The sequence below is a fragment of the Cavia porcellus genome, unplaced genomic scaffold (genome assembly GCF_034190915.1).
Source record: "Cavia porcellus strain 051 isolate PalLab524CR breed Dunkin Hartley unplaced genomic scaffold, mCavPor4.1 scaffold_27, whole genome shotgun sequence".
NCBI lineage: Eukaryota > Metazoa > Chordata > Mammalia > Rodentia > Caviidae > Cavia > Cavia porcellus.
Window position 1 is genome coordinate 25420403 of NW_026947510.1, and position 26683 is coordinate 25447085.

Genomic DNA, 26683 nt, shown 5'->3' on the forward strand with positions numbered 1-26683 from the left:
GAAACACTAACATTGTTGGGATGGCAGGTTTTTCCCAAGTAACAGCTACCCAAACCAGTTTCTGAAGGGTCTAGTGTAAAACCAGAGGACTGCAGCTGCACCAGGCAAATGTGTATAGCACTTAGGAAAATCAAAATGGAAATTAATGCTCTTAATTTCATGCCATTGCTATTGAAGCAACAGCAATACAAAATATACAAGACGGGTCACATGACTGAGGGTAGACTTGAAAAGTTTTGTTTGAATGTGCTGTTATACAAGACTCAGGAAAAAGCACAAAAAGGCAAAGGTCATTGGCGGACGTAACCATCCCTATTTCACTCCCCAGCCTCGTTCCGTTTTTTGGATATTCCTTCTCCATCCTTGTCACAGTAGCGATCCTTGATTTGTGATGGCTCTGCAGTTCGTTGCACTCATTGTGGTCCTGCTCTCGATCTATGTCCCTGGAGTGGTGTCGAGATTCTCTGTGTCTGTGGTCACTGCTCCCGTGGGTCTCATCTCGGTGGTTGTGATCACAATGTGGGGCATAGTGGTCCATGTGTTCACGGGAATAATCTTTTGGCTGCATGTAGGCAGAGTCTCCACTCTCCTGAGTTTCAGAGTCAAATGTCTCTTGCCTGGAGAGGCATTGACTCATACTGCTGTGATGTTTGTGATGTGGGGCTGAGGAGGAGGAATGGAGGTGGGATTTTTTGACAGGTTCCAAGCAAGATTTGTCAGGTTGGGAAGCTGACCAATCAGGAGTGGAGCAATCAGTCACCAGATCACCTGGAGAACCCTGGTAACAAAAGGAACATAACTGGGCTGACCTTGGGCTTAACCAAGGTCAGAGTATAAAGAACTAAGTGGTCATTGTGCAAAGACATTCAAGTGTAGTCCTTTGAAAGGATCTAAAATGCTGAAATGAAGTCTAGTGTAGCTCAGTTGCTTAAATTCCTTTAATATCCAGTGGCATCAGTACAGTTTGTATTGTGTCATATTGGGCTTTATTAAGTGCTTGAAACAGTACACATACTAATCAGTTTATTTTATTATTAAGAATAAGTGAAGAAGGGTTACTGCTCTATTACATATTCTTTTGTTGAAATACACATGCAAGAGATTTTTCTATACGTGAACATAAACTTTCCTACCTCTGCTTGAACATAGATTAACAAAAACCACAACTAAAATAAAATGCATGTGTGACACTTGACATGGAACATCACTCCTCCAGGACCTTTACATACACTGTTTAATCCAGTAACCTAGGAGATAAGGTGATCTCAAGGGAAAAAAAGACAAAAGATGAGACAGTTACAACAGATTGTAATTATTGCTAGGGTATCCTTACTGTTCTTAAGGCCAGCAAGCCAAGAAGTAAGTTCACCTGAATGGTACATGCAGTTTCAGGTGGAACCAGACCTTGAATGCAGACAGTTTACTGTCTCAAGGACCACACAGTTAGTTTTAAAAGTCTGTAGTATCAGGCTGGGGATTTAGCTCAGTGGCACAAGTGCCTGCTTGACAACTGAAAGTCGTGAGTATGATCTCTAGGACAAAAAAAAAAGTCCATAATATGTTGTATTTATTGTGCTTTCTTAGATGTACAACACACTGTGAATATTGTTACCAAGTGACTCATGATGTGAGCCATACTTTCAATACTATTAAGATACTGGAGCATGCACCAAGCTGGCTGTCTGGGCTTGGAACCCAGTGGTGTCACCTGTAGCTTCTCTGTGAAGATTAAGAAAGAACTGCCCTTACCTGTGAATTAGAGAGTAGGGCGGCACTGATGGGCAGAGCTGAGGTGGCTAAGGAAAGGACTGGGGAGGATGCTGCTGGGAGGGTGGGTGGCCTTCCAGTAGGCCTCCAGTTAGTTGGCCAGGTGCTCACAAGTGTCCTCAAGCTGCTTCTCATCCAAAATCACATCAAACAACTCCTGTGCTGGGAAACACTGCAGAGGCAGACTTAAGGCCAGGACCTGCCCCCTTACCTCATAAAAGAGGGAGAGGGTCAAGGGGTCATGAGCTACCTTTGTTTTTACTTGCCCATGCTTATGTGTCCCGCTTAACCCTTTTCTGTTATCAGACTGTCTTGGGCAGCTTTTAAGTGTGTGTTACCACATGTAATCGTTTTGAGCAATGAATGCTTAACCAGAAAGTGAACAGGTGTCAAAATTAACAGGTGTCAACCAGAAAGTGAACCGGTATCACTAAGGGCTTGGCAGTGCAAAAAAGAATTTCAGGGCTGAAAATCATTGATGGTCTGGTAGAAGAGATGTAAAAAGGGATAAAAATCTGTACAGTACAGGAAGAAGCCTGTTCTCAAAAGTTAATGAGGCACAGTTGGGACATGAAATTTGGCAGAGATGTCTGAAACTTCTGACAATTTGACATGGTCCAAGCTTCACAGTAGTTCATTAGGAAGTGATTCACTTTTCAAGATTTTTTGTAAAAAGCTTATGATAGATTTTAGCATACTTCAAGACAATCAGATTGATAGAATCACAACTTTTATGAGAAGGTGAGATGACTGTGCTTGAAAAAAAGTAGTATAGGTTAGAAGTGCAAGTGTGTTCAGAGGTAAGGATTTGAGTAACTTACAGTTCAGAATTGTTTTTACATGGCCCTCAAGTCAATTTCTTAGATAGTTAATATAGGATGGGCAACTTGCTCCCTGAGATTAGAAGTGAATATAGGTCAGCTTCAAGGAGATTCATCTTATAGATCAAACAAATTCCATGGTCAGGTGTTAAAGTGAGGACAGCACAGGGTACATGTGGAAGTCTTCACTCTCTGTGGCCCACTCGTGCTCAAAAACACAGGGCCACAGAAGCAAGCAGGATGATTTACTTGTCTGAAACTAATTTCTCTTTAAGTGATGAAGATTCTGTCCCCTCACTAGCACTTGAATTCTTCTTATATGTTGGTATTCAGGCCAGAGAGTTCTAAAATTGATTTTAACTAGGATGTTGTTCTAGAAAGGCAGGTCACTGATTGCCTTCTCACAGCCTGCCATGACTAGGGTCCTTTTGTTTACCTGGATATGTTTAAGAAGTCAGGGGCCCAAGTATGAATGTTTTATTCACAGTCAACATAATCTTAATCATTTATTAATTTTTCTTTCTTAGTCCTCGGGTCTGCCAGTAGATTTTTAGTTCTCTGAGAGAAGACATTTCTATTTTACTCCTTTTCCATGCCTATCATGAATTATGGCACTGCGGCTAAGGGCATACATATGTGTTTATAGCTCTACCTATATACTGATATCTCTAGATAGATATTTATTTAGATACATAGAGGTAAACATTGAATACTTTCACTTTGTCACCATGGATGGTTCCAAGCAGAGTTTTCAGTCTATCACAAGGATGTGAATGGAAGAAGTAAAAGGAATCAAGAGCAGTATTCTTTCATACACTGCAAAGAATTTCCAAAGGTGCATTCTAAACAAATTCAAGGAAAGCCTTTGCAAAGTACATGCTGACATACATGGATAGGTACACTGTATGTTGTGTTAATTCAGTAATCTGCTTTCATCGCTGCTCTAGCTGCTGTGATCTTAGGTAAGTTCAGAGTTCTAGTGATGAAAAGTTATTCAAGTTTGAAGGTGTTTCTATTACCAGTTTTTTCACAATGTTTTGTTTTTAGAGCAGAGTAACAAAGTATTTTGCAAGGATCAGTGAAAGCAGAGAGTGGTGGGTGAAAACTTTCAAACTAACAATCAGGGTTAACCATCACATTGATTTAATCACCTGTGGCCAATGATTAAACCAGTCATGGCAGTAAGATCACCTCTTTAAAAATCCCAAAAAGTAAAGTTCAGAGATCTTCCAAGAGTTGAACACCTTGAGGTGGTGCCCCCAAGAGGGAGAAGAAGGAAGTGTCACATTCTTCCACGTGGTGTTCTGGAGTGGTTACCCTTTACAAAAACTGGTGACCTAGGCAGTAAACTGTGTTCTTTGAGCCATCCTACAAATTATCAGGTCTGAGGAAGGAGTTGTAGGAACCTCTGATTTACAGTCAAGTCAGACAGAATTTGTGGGAAACCTAGAAACCCACCAGACAGGACTGGTGTCTGAAGCAGAGTCAGTCTTTTGATCCTGAGCTTTTCAACTGGAAAGTCTGTATTATCTCTAGGTAGGTAGCATCAGACTTGAATTAAATTGTAGGACACAGTCCTGTTACCTATAGGAAACTATAGAATTGTTTAGTGTGCAGAAAATCAAAATCTGGTGCCAAAGTAGCTAACGTATTAGGACAGTAAGAGTTAACAAGAGTTTTTCTTCTAGCTCTGAGCTAATGAAGCCAATCCTCAGTTTGATTTTTCACGAGACAAGTTAGATACTTCTCACAATTTAGATCTCAGGTGTCTCCCAAAAAATTCGCCCAGAAGTGGGGGTTTGAGACGTAACTGACCAGGTGATCTCTAACCTAATCATTGCATTAATCTATTGATGAGATCATAATTTAATGGCAATGCTGGGAAGTGGTGGAAACGGGAGATGAGGATGACTTGAAGGGAGCAGACACTACAGGCATGACAGTGGCATGGTATCTGGTTCCTGCCTCTCCTCTGGCTTTTCCATCTCTCTCTTCTGAGCTGCCATGGTGTGAGCAGCTTTCCTCTTCAATGTCCTTCTGCCAAGGTGCTTCTGCCTCCCTGCATCCCTAGAAGCAATGGAGCCATGTGACGTGGACTGAGACCTCTGGGACCAGGAACCAAGATAAATCTTTGAGTTGTTTATGTCAGGTATTTTGTCAAAACAAGAAAAAGCTGACTAACCACAGTACTACTACATTGTGTTTCATAGCTACAAGATGATCCACTCCAGCCTTCTGTCCTATAAGCCATTGTAAGATACATGAAGGAGGTGGTCACAATTCCAGAAAAACAATTCCTCACCTCTGCACAGCCTAAAAACTCACACTGACTAATGGCATCTGGTTTTATGAACCCAAGGAAGCATTGGGCTTGCTGCCAAGAGCGAGACGACCATGGAACCAGAGTCTGCAGTCCCAGAGATGCCTTTCCTCTCAGGCTTCTGGCTTCCTTGTATGTTAGATAAGGAATCCACAGAGTGCCCTTCCATTCTAACTGATCATCTCACAGGTTGCATTCATGTTCACATTTGCAATAATCCCCTACCCCACCATGAGCGCTTCTTATCTAAAAACATAACTATATCTTCCTAGAAGGCCCTTTCTCTATGTGAGCAATTTCAATGAAATATCTTGAAACATCGTTTCATCTTCTTGACTATTGGAACTACAAAAATCTTTGGCCAGAAAATCCAGCCCTTTCGTTTGAAAAATGAAACACTGAAGCTTAGTAATTTTGTGCCTTGCTTGAGGTCACAGCAGCAGTTCAGCAAGGAGCTGTGCCCGGGGCTCCCAGCTCCTTGTCCAGTGCGTTCTCCAGTTACACCTGACCCTGGCTTCACACATGAAAGCCCAAGTGAAAGCTGTGCAAATTACTTTTAACTTTAGATGGCAGCTCTTAATTGATATGCCACAGCCAGAAAAAGATAAGCATTTTTAAGAAGTCAGAACAACTGTAACAGCAGTCCCCTTCCCACTTTAGCTATTTAAGGCAAATTACATCAGTTGTCTGTGTACCTGATAGGAAAAGGTACCCATTTCTGGCATCAGCTGAGAATTGCCTGTTGGGCTGAGACACTAATAAGCCCATAGACTGTTCCTAGGAAAATGCATTGTGTGTGTCATTGAGGCTATTTTTAGCCTTGCTGCCTTGAATTGAATGTAAACCAGCACTGGTGATACTGAATTTAAGTGTGATTTCAGGGAAGGATGGAGAAAGCGTAGCATTTTTAGGATTTGGATCATGGCAATATGCTTTCAAAGGCAGTGATAAATCTGTAGACTTTTTTGAGACTTTCTAGAAGTCCTTTGAATAATAAATGAAATATTACCTTTCCACTCATCAGTTGATGTTATGTTAAGGAGAAATAATACTGCTGGAAACATGCACTGATTGTCATTTCACATACCATGCAATACTGCTGGGTATATGTCTGTCCAAAAACCTGTGGCCCTCTTGGAAGGTGGTGGGAGGTGTAAGAGGTGGGGAGGGAGGGCGGTCATGGCACCAGCACTGAATTCTCAAGGCCGTTACCCAACTGTGCTCAGCACTTTTTGTTTAAGGATTCAGGAGAGCATTATGTATGCTTCCATGGATTTTTTTTTTTTTTGAGACACTCTCTACACTATGAGTTCAAGCTGACCGTCAGCTGAATTTGTAGCCCAGGTTGGCCTGGAACTTGCAACGATTCTCTCGCCTCAACTACCCAAGTGCAGAAATTACAGATGTGCACCACCATGCCTGGCCCACCAAAACACAAAATCTATTTGTTAACAGCAGTCAAGACCAATTATCTGTAAATCTCATTTCCAAAGCACCTAAATGAAATCTTGTCAACCTCAAGCTTGGCTATACACTATCTATAGAACTTGCATTATTATTTTATTTTATTGGCACAAAGAATTGAAGCCAGTGTCTTCACACTGAGATACATCCCTAGCCTTTTTTATTTTTTATTTGCTTGAGACAGGGTATTGCTAAATTGCCCCGGCTAGGTTCAGACTTAGAATCTTCTTGGCTCCACCTTGCAGAGCACTGAGATTACAGGTGTGCACACCATACCTTGCTTTTTGTTTTCTTTTTGTTTCTTCTGAGTTCTGGGGATCAAACCCACAGCCTTGCATTCTACCAACAAATTACACCCCAACCCAAAAAATCTGATGCTCAGTCCTCTTGCCTACAGATTGATTTAGTGTTTGAGGTGAGTTCATATTAAAGGTATCTTGCTTGCTGATTTATCCGTTCCACATCCAGAACCTGCTTTTAGGGCTCATACCTTGTGAATTCATTCACTCCTTTCATTACTCAAAAAAAAAAAAAGAAAACATTCTGGTGGGCATTAACAGTAGGGAATTATACAGTAGGCAGAGATTCAAAGATAAACATGTAGCCAAGAATGGTAATGCAGTCCTGTAACCCCAGCAACTTGGAGACTTGGGTGGGAGAATCACAAGTTGAAGGCCAGCATGGGCAAATTAGTGAGACCCCATCTCAAAGTAAATGATGATGATGATGATAATAGCTAGGGTTGTACCTCAGTGATACAGTGCCCCTGGGTCCAATTCCCAGGACAGCCAAAAAGAAACAAGAGAAGACAAGAACATATAAAACTTTGCATCTCAAGAAAAAGACAGTCTTGCCGCAGAGAGAGATATACAAACAACTGCAATGCACTCTAGGTACTGTAGTTCTTAACTACAGAACTAAGAACTAATGGAAAAGCTACAAGAAGGGACTAATCCACAGTGCCTATAGAAGGATTGCGAGACCTCAGCAGCAGAAGGGAGCAATGGCCACCTGTAAAGAAGCCACACTGACTCCATTTTGTCCTGCACACATCTGGTTGATGGCGTTTTGGTAGAAGGTGCAGACCTTCAAACATTCCCCCACCAAGGTAAAAACAGGAGGTCCTGTAAGGACAAGCAGCAAACAAATTACATAATCTAAGTATGCACAATATGTTTCTTTGTTCTTTATCTCAATAACGGCTGCTGGTTTACACTGGCATGACCATCCCTTCCCTCAATCCAAAGGATCTCAGCAGCTGGCTGGAGCATATAAGCTACTGCTCTCCACACTTACAGTACCTCAGTGGGCTGCCATCAACTACCTTTTAGAAGCCATTTTAGGGACAGCTCAACTGATCTGAGACTCTGAGCAGCTGCAGGTTGGCTTCATCTCAGTCCTCGTAGTGTTGAAATCCCACAGTGGCTGGGTGAGGGACAAGTGCAAGAGATGTCCAGGGTCAGAGAGCTGAAGTCAGCCTGGTGAGACACATCCAGAGTGTCCTGGGCTGAACAGTTCAGTCAGCTCCACAGCCAGAGGCTGGGATCAGCCTAACCTTCGTGGAGTTGAAAACACCAGAATCAGCACTCAGCCCTGATCCTATTGATATAGGGAATGAAATTCCCAACCCACTATGTCCAGTGTGAGTTCATGTCCTCTAAAATCAAAGAATGCATTTTAGGAACAACAGAGGTTAAGAGTAGAATATATTTATTGAGAGAAAGCAAGCTTCTGTCTGAGAGAGAGACAAAAGGGGTCCCAAGCAGGTTGCCAGGGACTCTATTTTTTCTAAAGACTCTTCGAGTAAAATCATGGCATTAAAAAGGAGTTTAACATGGGGAAACTGGGTACTCACAAGGCAGATGGGCATAAGGTGGTACAAAACTATGACTAACCAATAAGATGAATAGTTCAGATAAAATTGATTAAACTGGGGACAAAAGGGGAAGGGAATCACTTAGAATGCAGGAATTCTTAGAGAGCAGTGAATCTTCCCTAAAGGTTTGGAATGCCACTCCTTACTTCCTCAGGGTGCTAGGGAACTCTTTAGAACTTCACTCCTTAGGATATGGATGTATTTGTATGGTCTTTTATCTTGAGGCTTGGCCCACAGCAGGAGGTGCTTGTCTTCCCCTTAGTTGCAAGGTATCTGAGCTTCTGCACTGGCTCCTTTGAGGACCTAGCCCTGTCTCACTTCCTGTAGTATTTCTAACTAACTCAGCTGCTTATAACAGTCCCCTCTCTGAAGAAGTAACCAGAACTGCCATGAGGGTGTCATGGGTGATGACCGGTCTGGCTTCTTCAGGCTGAAGAGGGTTGTAGTGGTGACCAGCAGTCAGAGATACTTCTGCAGAGATCCTGTCTAGAGGCCCTCAATAGATACCAGGCATTTTCATCTTGGGTAGGCATACAGCTCTAAGTCTGGAGGAGACAAAGACAAAGAATCAGCTAAGTATGTATGGGCCAAAGAATAAAACCAGTAGGACAATTATGAGTATAGGTAACAAAGATTTCCACCAAGAGGAACTAGTAATAGCTTTCCATAAGGAGGAGAAAGACAAGGTCCAGGAGTCTTAAGAATCTTACATATTGTTAATTTGGTATCTAATGTCTTGAATAGCTACTGAGATATTAGCAGAAGAGTCAGGAGTATATATACACAGCATTCAGTTTTTACAACGGCACAAATGCTTCTTAGTGCTGCTGTTACAATGTCTAATGTCATCGGAGTTTGAAGGCAGCCTGTCTCATTAATTTTTTCCCTTATTTAATAGGGACCAGCAGCAGTGTCATTTAAGGCCCACTCAGTATAGTTAGTCAAGGCCTCAGTATGTTGCATGATGTCTTCTAATCCTAGGGAAGGGATAAAGACAGAGGCCAAATGATCATACCAGTGGAACACACTTCTGGACCATCCATGTTGTACGTGGGTAAATTTGCCGGTTTTTCGATATTTTTGATACTCCTGCCTTGCAACCATGCAAATCCTACTGTGCATCTGCCTATCCATCCAGGAAGCCAGCAGGGCCACAGATTGGCTCCACAAGACCAATGGGTGCCATTGGGAGCTCCCCATTTGATTCCAGGGCCATTAAACCAGTCTGTTGCAAACCAGTCATTAGCCTGAAAAGTTACTTGTGTGTCCACATTGTTCAAGGGGTGTCCACCCAAGGTGGGTAGTGGCATTAGGCCAACCAGAATAAAAGTGGTGTTTTTGCTCCCAACATAAGGGGGATTTTCTACTGAGATGTCCTATGGTGGGAGTTAATCATAGATACTCATCCCATATTTGAAAATAGCCATATTGATATCTATGGTTGTTGGCCCTTAGGATAGGAGCTTTCTTTTTATCTACCAGGGGCCTTACAGGCCTGTAGAGAGGCTCCAGTGGCATTATAAGAAAAAAAATCTGATTATGTCCAGGATCATTAGCAATGTAATTTACAGGATCATTAAGAATATAATATTCAGAGGCCATTTTATTACTATGCAATTGTGGGCTGAACTATGAATACTGAACTTCTTTGTTATATCATTACTATAGTCCTGTAATTTATTCCAATCACATCCTTGAAGTGGAGACACCCACCAAGGAAGTCCTGATGTACTGGACAAGGGCAGTGAGCCACATATCCTGCAAGAGGTGTGTTGTAATGATTTTGCATATGCTTGTGCCCACATTAAAAAGGAGTTGCATCCTCCTTTCAGTGGTGAAGGGAACAGTAAAAGGGCTAATAGTAGCCTTACTTACCTGAAGTCTTTGTTTTCTTCTTGAAGAGGAATCTTAGGTCTTCTGTGCGTTCACAGGAGTATGTGGGTGGTTGTTCACGTCCAGTGATAGTCTCAAGTTTCCAGGGTTTGTGTCAGGTGTGATGCATCCGAGTGTCCAGGCCTCTTGTCTTCAACATGGAAGAAGTTGACAGGATCACAGTGTAAGGTCCTTCCCAATGGCTGATGAGGGAGGGGATTTTACCAGCACTAAATCTCCAGGGTGGAAGATAGGTTTTCCTTTCTCTGTAGGCTGAGCTTCTGTAAGCTCTTGAAGAGTTTGCTGGAATTTAGCCAATGAGGTGATGTCTTTTTATAAGGCATCTGTTTCTCTGACAAAGAGAAAATCATCAGTGAGGAAAGGGCATCCATAAGGCATTTCAAGCGGACTGAGGCCTAGGTTTTGAGGTGTATTTGTTATTTTGATAAGAGGTAAAGGTAGGATGAATCTGAACCCTGGTGGGGCCTTGGGCTGAGAGGGCAGTCTGACATCCAGTGGTCACCTCTGCAGTCAGGGCATGGCCCAGGGGGCTTTTGAGTGCAGTCCCTCTTAAGGTCACCTGGCTTGTGGCAGTGATGGCAGGTGAAAGTCATCGTTGAGCTCTTCTTAGAGACCTGAGAATCAGACTTAGGGTCTGTTTCTCTTAATGCTGTGCAAAAGCAGCTGCTTTTTCTCAGTCTCTTTGTTTTCTCTCTTTGACCTCCCTCTCATCACAGTTATAAAATACTGAGGAGGCAACTTTTACTAAAGTATCAAGTGAGCTGGGGATTTAGCTCAGTGGCAAAATCACTTGCCTGGCAAATGTGTGTTGTGTTTGATCCACAAACTCCAACACACACAAAATGAATGAATAAATAAAGTATCAAGTGGAGTATCTGGAGGAAAAGCCATCTTTTGTAGCTTTTTTCTAATAGCTGAGGCTGACTGTGTAATAAACTTATCTTTAAGGATAATTTGTCCCTCTATTGAATCAGAATCTAAAGAAGTATGCTTTATCAATGCCTCTCATAATCCATCTAAGGAGGCAGAAAATTGTTCCTTCTTTTCTTATTGAATAACTGATAACTTAAAATAATTGAATGATTTAGTTCTCACTCTTCTTCAGCCTTCAAGAACACATGTCTGGAAATGATTTCTAATCCAATCACTCACCTGGTTGTGGGCCCAGTAAGAGTCTTGCATAGGGACTGTTTGTGATCCAGTGGGAACACAGCTTTTGCAGACTCCAACTGCACTGTGTCGCTGGTCCAGGACAAAATAAATCAGTGCTGCTTTTTTAAAATAAAAACATGTCTTGCCCATTTTTGAACTCAAGTTTGGGCTTTGGGGGCTTGTTTGTGGATTACAAGATTTAATGGCATATTTTTATTATTTTATTCTTGCACAAGTTAAATTTAAACTAGTTGCTAAAGTTATTTCCCTTTATCTTCTGGCCTTCTAAAATTGACAATATGGTATTCATATCCAAAGGCAATAGCAGCCTGTAATGCTGCGTGTCTCTCACTAGAAATGAATGTCTGATTTAAGAGTAACACTACATCTTTCCAATCTACTTAATATGCCTGAGTAAGTCCTCTAAGGACCTGAATGTACTTGTCAGGCTCATCTGAAAATTTCCCAAGATCTAATTTTATTTGTTTTAGGTCACCAAGAGAGAAAGGTACATGAATTCTGGAAGTTCCAGATCATCCATGTACTCCCTGCAAAGGATACTACCCTTGAGGAGCTTGCTTAAACTCAGCTAAGGATGGGTATAGTCCTGGAAAGGCCTGGATTACAGCTGGCCTAGAAGCTTTATCCTTAAGGCTGGAAGGGCAGGTGGGGGAAAACTTAGGTTCAGTAAAAGTGGGGGAGGATTTGATTAAGGCTATTTTGTCCTCAGGTTCTAAAGGTTCAGGAGGTGCAATTTTCAGCTCTTGGGTAGAAGATGCCTTAAGAGCCCAAGGTGCTGAGTTTTCCTGTTACTCACATTTACATTTAGAATATAAATAAGAAGTATTTCCCAATGCATAGAAAGTCTGAATGTAGGACAGCACTGACCTTTTCCCCTCCTTTTTATTGTATGTCTCTAGTTGTAAAAGAGGATCATAATTAATACTTACCTCTGTATTCCACTAAGGCTCTTGGGGGTAGGTAGGCCACACACTCATGCAGAGAAATACCAATTGGATCTTTTTCAACATGGAAGGCTCGAACATCTAGTGCCTAAGAATGTGTTCCAAAGGAGAATGGGCTTTGACATTTTGTTGTCCATGTCTATAATGTAAAAGCAAGGCATAAGTATGAAACCTTTTCTGTACCCAGGCATTGAACTAAGAACCGTTTGATGAGCTATGAGTGATATTGAGCTATCTAGTTATGCATAAAATGAGTTAAAATAAGGTGTCCTTTTTTTTTCCTATTTGATAGATGTTCCCCACGTGTCTCTTGGGTTGAAACTGCTCCAGGGCAGGTGAATGCCTTCTGGAGAGAATGGACCATAGTTTCTGTCAGCCTATCCACCCTGGAACTGGCACACAATCCTATATTCCCAGATAGCTCGTGAGCTTTGTTTCCATAAAGAATGTTTAGCGAAGGAAGCATGACTTTGTAAACATGTATTATAAGGGAGCATACATTAAAAGGTGAGTTGGTGGTAGAGTACTTTTCAGGTTTTTTAGAGTAACTCTCCTCTAGAGATAGATAGAACAACTGACTGGAGGAGCATTACTCCTTAATCTGGGCAAAAGAGTCTCCAGACATTTGTCTCTCACTTAATTATCTAGGTAACTTTTCTTAGTAACAGGACAAGGCTATACTTCACTTAAATTTCTATATCTTTGAAGCTCACAGGTTAAATTTATAAATTATCATCTAGCAGTCACATTTTAAGTTAGAAAGAGGTACATCAGTCTTCTAGTCACACAGAAAATCCTAGTTAATTTTTTTTTAATTTTATTTAAGGAGAAAAGAGAAAAAAACAGTGAAAGGGTACAAGTTATACAGATTTACAGAAAAAAAATGAACAGTAGGAAATCACTAGTTAATGGATTACATATTGCCATCTTAGAAATAATTGTTCAAGTCACAAAATTAAAGCTTGTAGAGTGGACATTCCAACAATGATACTGCAAACAGTTCTGTTCAATGATTTAAAACTCTGTGATATCATTTTCTAACTTATACACTTAAATATACATGCAGTTATATAGTTTAGAGCACTTTCTTTTCCTCTCTTTTGTACAATGACTATTACACATTTTGGGTTTCATTGCTCCCACGGTTCTTATTGCTTTTTTGGAAGAGAGTAAAACCAAATGTGACATAACAGAACAGAATCGGTCAAGTCAAAAGGGTGGACATAATAGATAGTGTAAAAACATAATACACAGTGATCAACAGTGCTTACCATAATGCCTCCAGCTATCTCTAATTGAATTGCCTATATCATTAGTTATAATACAATTGAACAAAACAGTAAAGAACAAAACCGACAAAAGCAAACCATTGGAGATTTTGTAGGTCTTCAAAAGTAGATAAAAGTCAACGAGAATGGGCGTCATAATGAATCTCATTATCTTCACAGCTGATGCCTAAACTTTCGAACCTGACACTATCCAGCAAAACAGAATAGGGGAACATCAGTCAAAAACAAGATGGTGAGAGTAATACAAGGCTTCAAATCGAGATAATAGAAAGTCAAAGTGGGTTACTATAATATATCCTGCTATTTTTTCCCTTTAATTAAATGGATAAAAATAAAAAAGTAAATAATGGAGTGGAGATTGGGATAAAAAAGGGCATAACAGCGAAACAGCGCAGATCAAAACATAAACATTTAAGCAGAATAGTGTTTCACCACCAGATAATTCCAACCCAAAAGTAATTACCATATTGACTCTTTCCTTGAAGTCCTTGAGTACAACTTCGTATACGGTAGCATTAAGTTTATCAAAACAATGTAAAACCATTTAAGAGAATGACAGCATTACAGAGTATTTAGAATCGACTAACAGAAAATGAACAATGGTTTCTGTATAATCTCCTTGTCTTTAAAAGGTTTTTGCTTATACTATCGTACATAATAAACTCCAATAAGATACAACCTATTTAGACCATTGGAGACAGAAGAACAAAAGCTAGATGAGACTTCAAAACAAGATGATACTAAATCAGTATTACCTATTAAGATGTCATTTTCTCCAAAATAGCTGTTCCTATCATCCAATCTTCTCTGTCTCATTTCTGTTGAGCTCTTTTTCTGTCAGTAGCTGTCAGTTTGTCTTCTTCATTTTGTTCTCTGCTCCATTCGTTGTGGCATCCCCACCACTATTTCTGGGTTCTTTGTATTTTTCTTTTTTTAGAATATCCTGCAATACTTTCTATAGAGTTGAATTGGTGGTTTCAAATTCCCCCAGTTCCTCTTTATCCTGGAAGCACCTTGTTTTTCCATCAATTTCCAGGGACAGTTGTGCAGGATATCTCAATCTTGGCTGGAGATTATTATCTTTCAAAGCTTGAATTGTTTCCCCCCATGCTCTTCATGATTTGATGGTTTGTGCAGAGAAATCTGCTGTAATTCTGATGGGTGTTCCCTTGTAAGTGGTCTGTTTCTTGTCTCTGACAGCTTTTAATATTCTGTTCTTGTATTGAATTTCTGGAATTTTTATTATTATATGCCTGGGTGTTGCTCTGTTTGGGTTGTAGGTAGCTGAGGTCCTGTATGCCTCATACATCTGAGTATCTTTACCTTTTGCTAAATTAGGAAAATTCTCCTGGATTATTTCTGTGAGTAACTTTTGTAGTTCACTTGTTTGTGTCCCTACTTCTTCTTTTATGTTCTTAATCCTTAAGTTATGGATCCTCTTATCATCTTCTTGTCTTTGTATTATTGCTGTTTGTTTCTTTGTTATTTTTAAGAAGTTTTTTATTTCATTCTCCCATATTACAAGCATGCCCTCCAGTTCAGATAGTCTGTCCTTAGTTTCCTTCAAGCTGTTATGCCAGTCTTGGATAGACTTCTTAGTTTCTTGATAGTCCCTTTGAACCTGCTTCACGTACTCTATGCTTTCTGTTTTCTCCATCAAACAATTCTCCCCTCTTTTTCTGTTCTTCCATTCCACCATCTGTTTTTTCCTGGGTGGTGCTTAGCATTTCTCTAACTATTCTGCATACTTCTAGCTTCAGGTCATTGATAACTTCATTCCTGAATTGGTCTATGAGGCTCTCCATATGGGCTTTATGTCTATTGGTGCGGTGTCCGCTATTGCCTGTTTCTCAGAATTGAGGGCCGAGGAGCCTTTCTTGTTGCTGCCTTTTCCCATATTCTCTGTTCCTTATATATGCAAGTTTACACAGGAGGCCCAGCTTCCCTCCCTGTCAGCCACAGCCTGATCGAATTGCGCTGACTAGGTGTTCCCACCCACCGCAGCGCACCAGGGAGTTACGGACTAGGCAGCCTACGTGGGAGTCGCCCCTCCGGGCCACCGTCAGGCTCTGGGATCTGGGTTGGGCCAGCCTACCTAGTCCGCCAGCAGCGTCACGCAGGCCAGGCACTTTTCACCAATCCCGTCCGAGAGGGGAATGTGTGGCTGGAGTCGCCACCGCGCCCTGCTCCCGCAGGACTGCCCGGGCCCAGAAAGTCCTCCACTGGAGTCAAACTGTGGTAGAGTGTCAGTTTCTCTCACTCACCTCACCACAAGTCAGTGTACGCCTCCCTGGCCATCCTGTTTTCGACTCCATTCACAGACTCCCGTTCTCAGAGCTTCTGCGCGTCTCTCTCCTTGCCGAGCCAATGTAGAGGCAGCCAGCCGCAGCACGCCAGGAAACCCAAATCATGGCTTCCTTTGGTGCGGGGTCTAGACTCCACACCGAGGCTTTTCTGTTCCTGTTTTAGCACCAGGACTGCATTCCAAGTTGGTTTCTCTCAGCCCAGTTCGTTCCTGAGTCAGCAGAGCATATCTCTACCGGCTTATGTCTCCTTAGTCCGCACCATTCCTGACTTCTGAACCAAGCCTTTCAGAGAGCCTCCGTAGTATCTGCTATCTGTCCACCATGTTGTCCCGGAAGTCCTACTTTTTAAAAAATTTTATTTAAAGACAAAAGAAAAAACTTTTACTTAAAGAGAAAAGAAAAAACAGAAAAAGAGTACAAGTAATACAGAATTTCAAAAAAATAGAAATCACTAGTTAATAGATTACATATTGTCATCTTATAAATAATTGTTCAAGTCTATTTAGTTTTAATTAACATAGGTAAATCATTTCCCTACTAGCTGCTATGGAATGTAAGCAATCATTGCAAGCTACCTCAGTATAATCTCTGAAGGGATGGGTAGTCTAAGTGATCTAAAGATCTATTGAAAAGTTTAGAATGTTTTTAGTCTACTAGCAGAGAAATAAGGATAATAGAAAAGGGGAGATTTTAAGTGGTCATGAGCAAATGTCCTTTGAGGAAATGTTGGGTGCCAACCAAGGTGTTGCTCTGGCCAGGAACCCTCAGTTCTCAGTTTCTATTGCCTCAGATAACCAGAAATCAGTCTCCAAAAAGGAATCCAGCTGCCTGTCTGGTCAACATTCTGTTGAATCCATTGGCCACTGGCTTCAATGGGGATTCACCTAACAGATGCTGGGGAAAGCTAGCCTCTGATTTTGAGGGTGGCAGTTGCTGTAAGGATGATTAGCTGGCACAGTGACCACTGTGTGTCAAAATTCTATGAGGGATAATTAAAAGACTGCAAGATCATTACCTACACATTTATCAATTTATAATAAAGGTTTTTAAGTCCATAATTTGAGAGGTTGGAAAGCCTCCTTATTCTAAATAGGTTTACGTCCCCTATGTGTGCTGCTTTTAAGGATAGCTGCTTCCATTGCCACATGGAAACTGGTTCTCCCCACTGTGTCTCAGGTTTAATTTCCAAAGGAGATTTGCCCAGAACACTGAGCTGGGACACGGCTCTCATGTGTATTCTCCTGAATAGGCACAATTCTGATGTCTCATCTGACCCAGAGATGGGGTATGTGTCCCTCATCTAAGATGACTTCCCTGTTCTTGGCATTAGCAAATGCTCATTTTCTATGGGCTTAACTCAAAAGGAAAAGGTTGGAATAATCTAGAGTTTTTCCCACTTTTATATGCCTTTATTAGGAAAATGTAAAGTGGCAAGAGAGTAAGAGATAAAGTGAAACAAAGGAAACAGAACAGGCTTGACATTCCTCTGGAGTATAAAGGAGGAGCAGAGCCAGTCTGTCTCAATGAAACCTGTGCTCCAAATCCGGAAGCATGGCCACCAGCCTAGTGCTTCTTAAATGGTGGAACGAGTCCCATGTTTTATTGCAGGCATGTATGTTTTCTAAGTCTGAACTAGATTTCATTTAAGAAAACCATTTAATAGAAATTTATATTAAAGACTATTCAGGGTGTTCTATTATTATCTGTGGTGCTATTGTCTAAATATAGTTAAGCAAGGAATACCAGTAACTTTAGCAACTAATATAACATGTGAAAGAATAAAATAATAAAAATATGCCATTAAATCTTGTAATCCACAAACAAGCCCCCCAAAGCCTAAACTCAAGTTCAAAAATGGGCAAGACATGTTTTTATTTTCAAAAAGCAGCGCTGATTTATTTTATCCTGGGCCCTGTAACACAGTGCAGTTGGAATTTGCAAAAGCTGTGTGTCCTCCTTAAAGCTTTCTAGCCTCTTGTAGAGAGCAGAGTTTACAAAGTAAAGGGGTTATGGGGGTGGATCAGGAAATCTGCTAAGGAAATGTTTTCCTTAGCAGAGAACAGAGTAGTCTAGCATTAGTTAATTCTTTGTCAGCTTATTTTAGCACCACATCTGTTATTAGTAGAGGGCAACGATGTTTAACATATCAATTAGGTTAGGTTCCCCGGGATTAACAATTTTTTACAGATGGGAGCATTGATTAACATATCAGTTAGGTCACCCAGAGGGGGGAAAATGCATACAAAACAGTAGGCGGCGTTACAGGTACTTTGGCATAATACAAACGTAACAGAGCTCTTTTTGCTAGTGTACAGCATTCCCCACTGATTTTAGTCAGTGCACCAAATCATTGGCTCATGGGGTTTTCAGACATAAGTATCTGTTTATAACCTTGCATCTTTAAAATCGTAAGCTGTATAGTTTGAACCTGATCTTTGACATAGTTTTCCAATCTGAGTATAATACAAGGCCCAATAGGAAGATTAACAAATTTCTTGCAGCTGTCATTATTAAAGCTGTTAACCAAAAGGAGAAAGAAAACCAACATTTAAATTCACTGTTTTGTCACATAATTAACAATTTTTTTAAAAGCCAGATAGAGGTTTCCTTGGGGTTTCTATAAGGGAGAACACAAGATTATTAGTTACATTTGGCAGTCTTGAGCTTTAAAGAGTCCTTGGAGGGAATGACAGTCCACTTATCTGTAGGTTGATCACCTTTGGAAGCCAGGACCTGCTTGAAGTGGGAATGATGCATCGAGGCAGGCTTTCTGGCTACTTTGATAGCAGTTGGAGTGCTGAGGACTACAATGTAGAGACCTTTTCAGTGGCTCAAGAGATCCACGGTGAAGCCTCTTGATGAGCACAGGTGACTCAGGCTCTACAGCAGGGTGTTTGTTCTCTCAGTGGGCTGCAGGTGGAGGATGTTGTTGTCAAAATAACCAGTGGGTGGAAGTCAGAACTGGCTAAAGAGTTTAGGGAGACTTAATAAGATCTTGATTAGCTAAATCAGCTAATTTTTCCTCAGAAATCTTAGGTATAAGAGGAGTTCTCTCATATAAAGCCTCAAAAGGGGAAATACCAGTAACATAGAGGGTACACTGTGCATACAAGAGGTCAAAAAAGAAAGGAGACTCCCCAGTTCTCACCAGTTTCTAAGGCCATTAGTAATTACCATCTTTAATGTCTGGTTTATCTTTTCTACTTGTCTTCAACTTTGGAGGCAGTAAGTACAATGGAGTTTCCAATTGATCTGCAAGACTTTGGTTAGTTTTTGAGTTATCTGGGCCATAAAAACCGGCCCATTGTAAGGCCCCATTGATAAGGGGAGGCCAAATTGTGGGACAACCTCATATAAGAGTTTTTTGACTACTATCAGAGCTGACTCAGATTTTGTAGAAAAAGCTTTTACCCATCCAGTGAAAGTATCAACCATTATAAGTGAATACTCATATCATTGAAGTCCAGGCTTCCCCACTTCTGTAAAGTCTACCTTCCAGTGTTCTCTAGGCATAGTCCCACTTAGTGAGTGGCTGCTTTGGGTTCAGCAAATGGCACTGAGGGAATCTGAGACTCACAGACTGGGCAAGCTTTGATATTAGCCCCCAAATGCAAGTCTTTTCAAGTGCAAATAGGCTCTGACAAAGTAGGTGGGAATGCAGTGATGTCAGGGCTATCTCAAATCCCCACTGATTCTACAGCTGCCTTGTGGGTGGTGGCATCTGCCAAATTATTTCCTCATATAACAAGGCCATCTCCTGCTCAATGGGCTCTATAGTGGATAATAGCCACTCTTCCTGGCATCCAGTTGGCAGCCAACAAGTCCAAAATTTGGGAAACATTTTTAATCTTTTGGCCCCAGAAGCCAATAAGCACCATTCTTGATAAATGGTCCCACGAACATGGGCAGTAACAAATGCATACTGACAACTTGAGGTCTCAGTGAGGGCAATGAGTTCAGCCTGTTGGGCCAATGTTTTTGGCTCCAGGCTTGGTTCCCATAGAATCTGAGAGTCTGTAGTAATGGCAGCTCCCACAACCCACTTACCTGGATAAATGTAATTGCTTCTATCAGAGAAATACAAAGGAACTCTGAATAGTGGCTCATCTGTCAAGTCTGGTCCCCAATACAGATGTGGAAGGGCAAGGAGGGGCATCATCAGGCAGCAGAGTGGCAGGGTTTGAAGCCGCTGTCCCCTTGAAACTGATGGTAGTCAGATCTAGAAGTAATGCTTGATAATGCATGACTTGGGAGTTGGGCAGCCATTGGTCCGGCGTAGCTTTGATGAGAGTCTCCAGCGAATAGGAGGAGACAAAATAAGAGTTTTGGTCCCCAAGTCAGTTTTTGTGTCTCCTCTATCAGGATGACTACAGAGGAAAACACCCACAGGCAAGGTGGCCATCTGGCTGCCACATAATCAAGTCTCTTGGAAAGATAGGCAACAGGCCTCTGCCAGGGTCCCAAACTCTGCGTCAGTCCTATGGCTCCTAGAAATTTTTCCACTCGGTTTTTAGTCACAGGGACTGGAATCTGTTGGATGGCTTGCATCTGCTGGGAGGAAAGAGTCATTTATTTTTATTTTTTTATGGAAAGTCCAACAACCAATGCAGTTTTTCTGCCCAGCAGAATCCTCTTAAGCCTGGTCTTTAGGGTCCTCCCGGTTGTCAAATATCTTTTAAGCAACCTCTGATAACTGACTGAAGGGCATTTCCTCAAATCTCTCAAACTTTTGCAATTTTTGCTTAATATCAGTGGCCGACTGGGTTACAAAGGCAATATTAATGGCCCTTGCATTTTTAGGCACTACTGGTGTATAAATGTGATAGGCCTTTTGCACTCTTTTCAGAAAACCCCGAGGGAGACTAATAAGTCTCTGTTGAGCCAATTGCCTCACCTCTGCTCTCTTGGGAAAAAGGTAGGTTTTCTGGGGTGCCCTAATGGCTACTGAGAACAACTGGCAATACCCATAAGGAACCTCCTCACCTCTGGTTGTCCAATTGGGGTGGGACAAAAGGAAAACATGGTTTTGGCATTCTGGATCAGAGGCAGGTTTTATCTGGATGGCACACTGTTTTTTGTGTTTTTGTTTTTGTTTTTTTGTCCCAGGGTGGGCCATTGCCCACATGGCAGGCCACTGTTTTACTGAAAGTACATACTTAACAAAAAAAGGCTTTTTCATAGGTAACAAAAGTAATTGTGCCGCATAATCTCCCAGATATCCACAGCACATGCAAGAACTTGTATTTTATCTCTATAATCACCAGTCACATTAGGCATAATAGTTATTTCTTTTAAATTTAGATCAGCTTATTGTAGTAGAAGACGAATTTTTTTTCTCTGTTTTTTGCAAGCAATCAAAATCTCAACTTTGTCTTTATAATCTATAGCATTCCTGGAAATTCCCCTCCCCCAAACTCACAATATTGCAAATCATCCTCTTGAGCTCTTTGCTCTTGATAGCCATAGCACAAAAAGCATTTTCTCTTTTACATTTTTATTTTAAGACAAAACCACTTTTTAAAATTTATTATCAGTCAATTACTTTTTCTCTTGATTTTTAGGTTTTGTTAAAACCTTTAACAAAATGCTTGAAATGACTTTCTTTTAATAGTCTAAAACTTATGTAATCATTTTATTTCTTTTCACCACATTAAAATGCTACATTTTAAAAACTAACTTTTTTAACTGGCTCAATTATAGTATGACCTGGTTTTTACTTGCAAAAGTTAATATGATTTTTAAAAACCATAAATATACATATATATGCGCACATATATTCACATTTTAACCATAAAGAAAAATATATTTAAAAGGCATGCCGAGGTTGCAAGTAATCAGTTGAGGATAAAAACATTAAACAAGGTGCCACAAAAGATAAAACCAACATTAAAGACATAAATGAAGGTTTTTCTGCCCCCAGTTTGGCAAGCTAAAGGAAATAATTTTTGTTATGAACCTTGAGTCCAATAAGCCACATTGATCCTGCAACAGAAATGGACAACAAGCCCCTAAGTTAGTAAAAAAAAATTTTATCAGTACCAGGGATTGCTGGGTGAAAACGGGCCCTAAAACACAAACAGGCCCCAACACCCTACATGGGCGTAGGTCCCCCACATAGGCCTATGCCATACACACAGCCCCAGGTCCCCCACACGGGTCTAGGCCATACACATGGGCCTAGGTCCCCCACACGGGCATAGGCCACACACATTACAAGTAGGCGAGAGCCCCCAGAATCCGGTGCAGAAAAAGCGCGAGCTTGTCTGCAGTCACTGTGCACATTCAAATTACAAATGGGCAAAAACCCCTACACGGGCCGAAACCCAAAGTTACGAATGGGCCCCAAAAGCCCTAAATTACAAAATGGGCAAAAAGGCCCCTGGAAGTTGTCTCATTTTATCTGCAGTTACAAATGTGCACACTCAGATTACAAACAGGCAAAAAACCAAATACTTACAGATGTTAAGCCAATCGATCGGTGAAAAAATAATTTGGAGGGGTCCCCCAGTACTCCCAGGTGAGCCCCTTAATCTTGTAATCCACAAACAAGCCCTCCAAAGCCCAAACTTGAATTCAAAAATGGGCATACATATTTTTATTTTAAAAAAACAGCGCTGATTTATTTTATCCTAGGCCCACTGACACAGTACAGGTGGAGCTTGCAAAAGCTGTGTGTCCCCCTTAAAGCTTTCTAGCTCTTTTGTAGAGAGCACAGTTTATAAAAGGGTTATGGGGGTGGATCAGGAAATCTGCTAAGGAAATGTTTTCCTTAGCAGAGGACAGAGTAGCCTAGCAGTAGTTAATAAACCTTTGTCAGCTTATTTTAGTACCACATCTGTTATTTGTAGAGGGCAACAATGGTTAACATATCAATTAGGTTAGGTTCCCAGGGATTTACAATTTTTTACAGAAGGGAGTATTGATTAACATATGAGGTCACCCAGAGGGGGGCGGGGGGGGGGTCACATACAGAACAGTAGGTAGCATTACAGGTACTTTGGCATTATACAAACATAAGGAAGCTCTTTTTGCTAGTATATAGCATTAAAGAAATATCATGACCTTTTAATTTTCCTGTGTTTAAACTTGGATTTATATTACATTTTTTTTTTGTTTGTTTGTTTGTTTTTTTGTCTGAGACAGGGTCTCCCTATGCAGTTCAGGCTGGCCTTGAGCTCACTTTGTAGCCCAGGCTGGTCTGGAACTCACAAGGATCATCCTGCCCTAGCCTCCTGAGTGCTGGGATTCCAGATATGAGCCACCATGCCCAGCTGATTTACATTATTTTAATAAAACTATATGAGACAAAGCACTTTAAAACAACGGGCAAATAGCAAGCAATTATCAAAAGTAACTGGCAAATATAAAAGCAAATTTGGAGGCATAAAAATTTGTTACCTAAATAAGTCCCACTTGAGAGTCTATGAAGCAAAAGCAAATTCTCACCTCTTTCCAATGATCTCAGTGGAAGACCTCCAAATGATATAGGGGAGTGAAACTCCTGACCTACTATGTCAGGAGGAGCAAAACACAGTTGACAAAGAATGCCCTAAAGGGGCGATACCAGTTTCCCCAGCACTTCTCCAAAGAGGTGCAAAGCTTAATCAAGGGGCTTCTCAACCCTGACCCAAGCATGCGCCCTACCTTGGAGCAAGTAAGGCAGCATCCATGGCTTTAGCTTGAATCTGTCCCTTGTCATCCTCCTCAACTGCTCCCCAAAGCCACAGAAAGGGCAATACCGCACATTATGGCTGGGAAGGGGTACAACCGGCTGAAGGTGAATTCATGTTCTCTAAAATCAAAGAGTAAATTTTAGGAACAATAGAGGTAAAGAGTAAAATATATTTATTGAGAGAAAGCAAGCTTCTGTCTGAGAGAGACAGGAGGAGTCCCAAGCAGTGGGACTCTGTCTTTCCCAGGGACTTTTATAGAGGAAAATCATGGGATGAGATGGACTTGTGGGCAAAACTGGGAACTCACAAGGCAGATGGGCATAAGGTAGGGCAGAACTATAGTTAACCAATAAGATTAATAGTTCAGGTAAATTCATTAAATTGGGGACAAATGGGGAAGTGAGCCACTTAGAAAGCAGGCATTCTTAGAGAGCAGTGAATCTTCCCTAGGGGGTTGGAATGGTGACTCCTGACTTCCGCGGGGTGCTAAGAAGCTATTTAGAACATCAGTCCTTATGGATGTATTTGTTTGATCTTTTGTCTTGAGGTTTGGCCCACAGCAGGAGGTGCCTGTCTCCCCTTAGCTGCAAGGTATCTGAGCTCCTGCACTGGCTGCTTCCAGGACCTAGCCCTGTCTCCCTGCCTATAGTATTTCTAGCTAACTCAGGGGCCCGAAACACTACTGCAGGCTTGCTGGGATCTGACAGCACGCAGCTGGGCTCGGAGTGCCTCCACTGTCTTCTCTGCACTGGACACTGCAATAAGACCACAGACCGCAGAGGCCTGCCACAGGTTTAAAGTCAGAGAACTTTTTGTCTTTGTGTTTTGTTTTTCCTGCCTGTGTACATTGTTCTCAGCTTTTGTATTTTTCTCTCTTTTTTGGTCCTGCTTTTTGCTCCTGTTTTATCACTCGTTTTCTAAGGCCTGGTAATCTCCCTTTGTACTTCAGTCTTCTTATCTCTCTTTTATTTTTCTGTATTTTCTTGGTATCCCTAATAAATTTTCTCCCTTTAGGGTAAATTGCTCTATTGAGTATATATATTTACTGTATATAATATTCTGCTTTGCCTTAGATTTGGCTGTGTAACTATAAATCTCATACCTGTGGTTAAAGCAGGCATGTTCTTGGTCAAAACAGCTTATCATTTCCTGGCCTGTGCTGGATGCAGTTGTTATTGCAGACTGTACTATTTTAGCCAAAGTGGCAGAGTTATTGGCATCAATTGATCTTCTTTGAACAACACCACCTCGGTTGTCTACAATCCTGTAGTCCAAAACCAAAGAACTGGTTGCTGGGCCAAACAGGCAGCAGCCCTTCATTCCTACCGAACTGAAGAGGCAGAGCTGGGGATGGAGCTCAGTGGCACAGCTCCTGCCTGGCAACCACAAGACCCTGAGTTTGATTCCCAGTACCAAAAAAGAAATTCCATAGTTTCTTGTTTTGAAAAAAGAAAAAAGAAAAGGCAAAATCTTGGGAAAATAGACTCCAAAGCCAGCTACCCATACAGAACATCTCTGAAAAAGTAGTCATTTCCTAAAGAGGTCGCAATGCTGGCAATAAGCTACTGACTATAAGCAATTTACAAGCCTCAAGGCACAAAGCAAGTACGAAAATAGAAAGTGAGAAAATACAGAAGCAAGATGCATGATGACATGTGTTATGTGCATGTTCCAACTTGCCCTGAACACTCTGGTTCAGATCCTGCCCCAGATGCTGCAAACACAGACCACAGTTTGGAAGTCATCAATGTCTTCTCTTTACCAAATGTCACTGTTCCCACGGTGGCAAGCAACACCCCCATGTGTGGAGATTTCCTTGTTCCAAACTCTGTCCCCACAACATGCATGCCTGTGTGCCCTCGAGGCTGGATGTTAGTCTCTGTTCAGTGACACAAGACTTGGCAATGTGCTCCTTTCAAAGGCTTGCAGACACAGACTTGGGGACAGCATTCAGAAGACCAGGGTTTGGGTCCATGTCTCTTCATGGGGATGTGTGGGGGTGATGGTAGATGACCCCTTGCTCTTCCCAGAACACACCCTACTGCCAGGCACAATAAGAATCAAAACCATGAAGTCAGAGAAACAGTGTGAAGTTAGAGGTGTGGAACAGGCCAGAGCGGTTGAGCACTGCTTATGTAGGCAGGGTTTGGTCTACTCAGGCTGTTCCTTTTTGCCAGGAGCAGGGCTCTGGATAAAACCAGGGCAGTGCTCAGACGCCTCAGATCTTTTGCATCCTTCACACATACACTCACCTTGTCAGAAATCTCAGGCTTTCTGGGGTGCCTGCCCCTCTCCCCATCTTCAAACTCTCAAGAGGCCCAGAAGCCCCAAGGTGAGGGCACAAAGTTTTCCCAAGACCTTGGAACCCAGCCCTTCCTTGCCACTGCTGTTCCATCTTGCTACCACACGGTGGCAGTGGACAGCACAGCACCCTTTTTAGGGACAAGGGAGGACCCCAAAGGAATGCTGCAATGATCACAGAGGTTTGTAGAGTTAAGAGGGTACTTGATGGCTGGGCCTGGGATCTAGGGGCAATGTCACACTCCTGCCTAGGAGCAGGGCTGCAGCGGTTGCCATCATGAATTTGGTGGATGGAGGCTCAGAGTAGCCTTGGCATGTCCCCGGGCTGCTCACAACATGCACAAGTCAAGGCTTCTGTGTGGTGACCAGGGCTGACCACAAGGTTCTGGCCTATGGAACACATGGCACTGCCTCTCTTTGCCTGGACTCACCATCCTCGAAGTGACACTAGGTGTGTTCTTGGCCTATGGCCTTCACGCAGGCCTGCTGAGAGGTGAGCACGGAAGACACAGAGATGCCCCAGGCCCGAGTCTGTGGGATCACGCTGAAGCTGTACTAGGAAAGTTTCACCCAGACACAGACCCAGGTCTCCTTGCATCCCCATGGGAGGTTGTGGTCAGGTGTGGTCAGGTCCATGGTACCCAGGTCTCCCTGCATCCTCATGGGAGGTTGTGGTCAGGTCCATGGTGCCCAGCCCTCCCTGTCCCTGGGGCAGCCTCCCTCAGACAGCAGGATACAAGCCAGGTGACTCTCCCCCCTGCTCCTCCTGTCTTCCTCTCACTGGCTCTCAGCTCCTGGTGCCTGTGCAGCCTTCCCATGCTGTGCACCAACCCCTCCCTCTGCTTCTCGCCCACAG

General features: G+C 42.0%; 1 protein-coding gene and 1 pseudogene across 32 annotated transcripts in view; both read right to left on the minus strand.

Annotated features, from left to right (window-relative positions):
- LOC101789306 (voltage-dependent L-type calcium channel subunit beta-2-like) lies at positions 1 to 26431 on the minus strand (annotated as a pseudogene).
- LOC106026067 (sperm motility kinase 2B-like) overlaps positions 8066 to 26683 on the minus strand; it is a 92809-nt gene continuing 74191 nt past the window's right edge. For 26 of the 32 annotated variants that reach the window (XM_063238088.1, XM_063238075.1, XM_063238086.1 and 23 more), the window contains 3 exons: positions 23498 to 23645; positions 19901 to 20404; positions 14872 to 18763 (listed from right to left, as the gene is read on the minus strand). The gene's annotated coding sequence lies outside the window, so the exon portion shown is untranslated. Of the gene's footprint in view, positions 8794 to 10123; positions 12398 to 14871; positions 18764 to 19900; positions 20405 to 23497; positions 23646 to 26683 lie in introns of those variants that run through there. The other 6 variants (XM_063238065.1, XM_063238066.1, XM_063238063.1 and 3 more) reach the window with 6 other exon arrangements.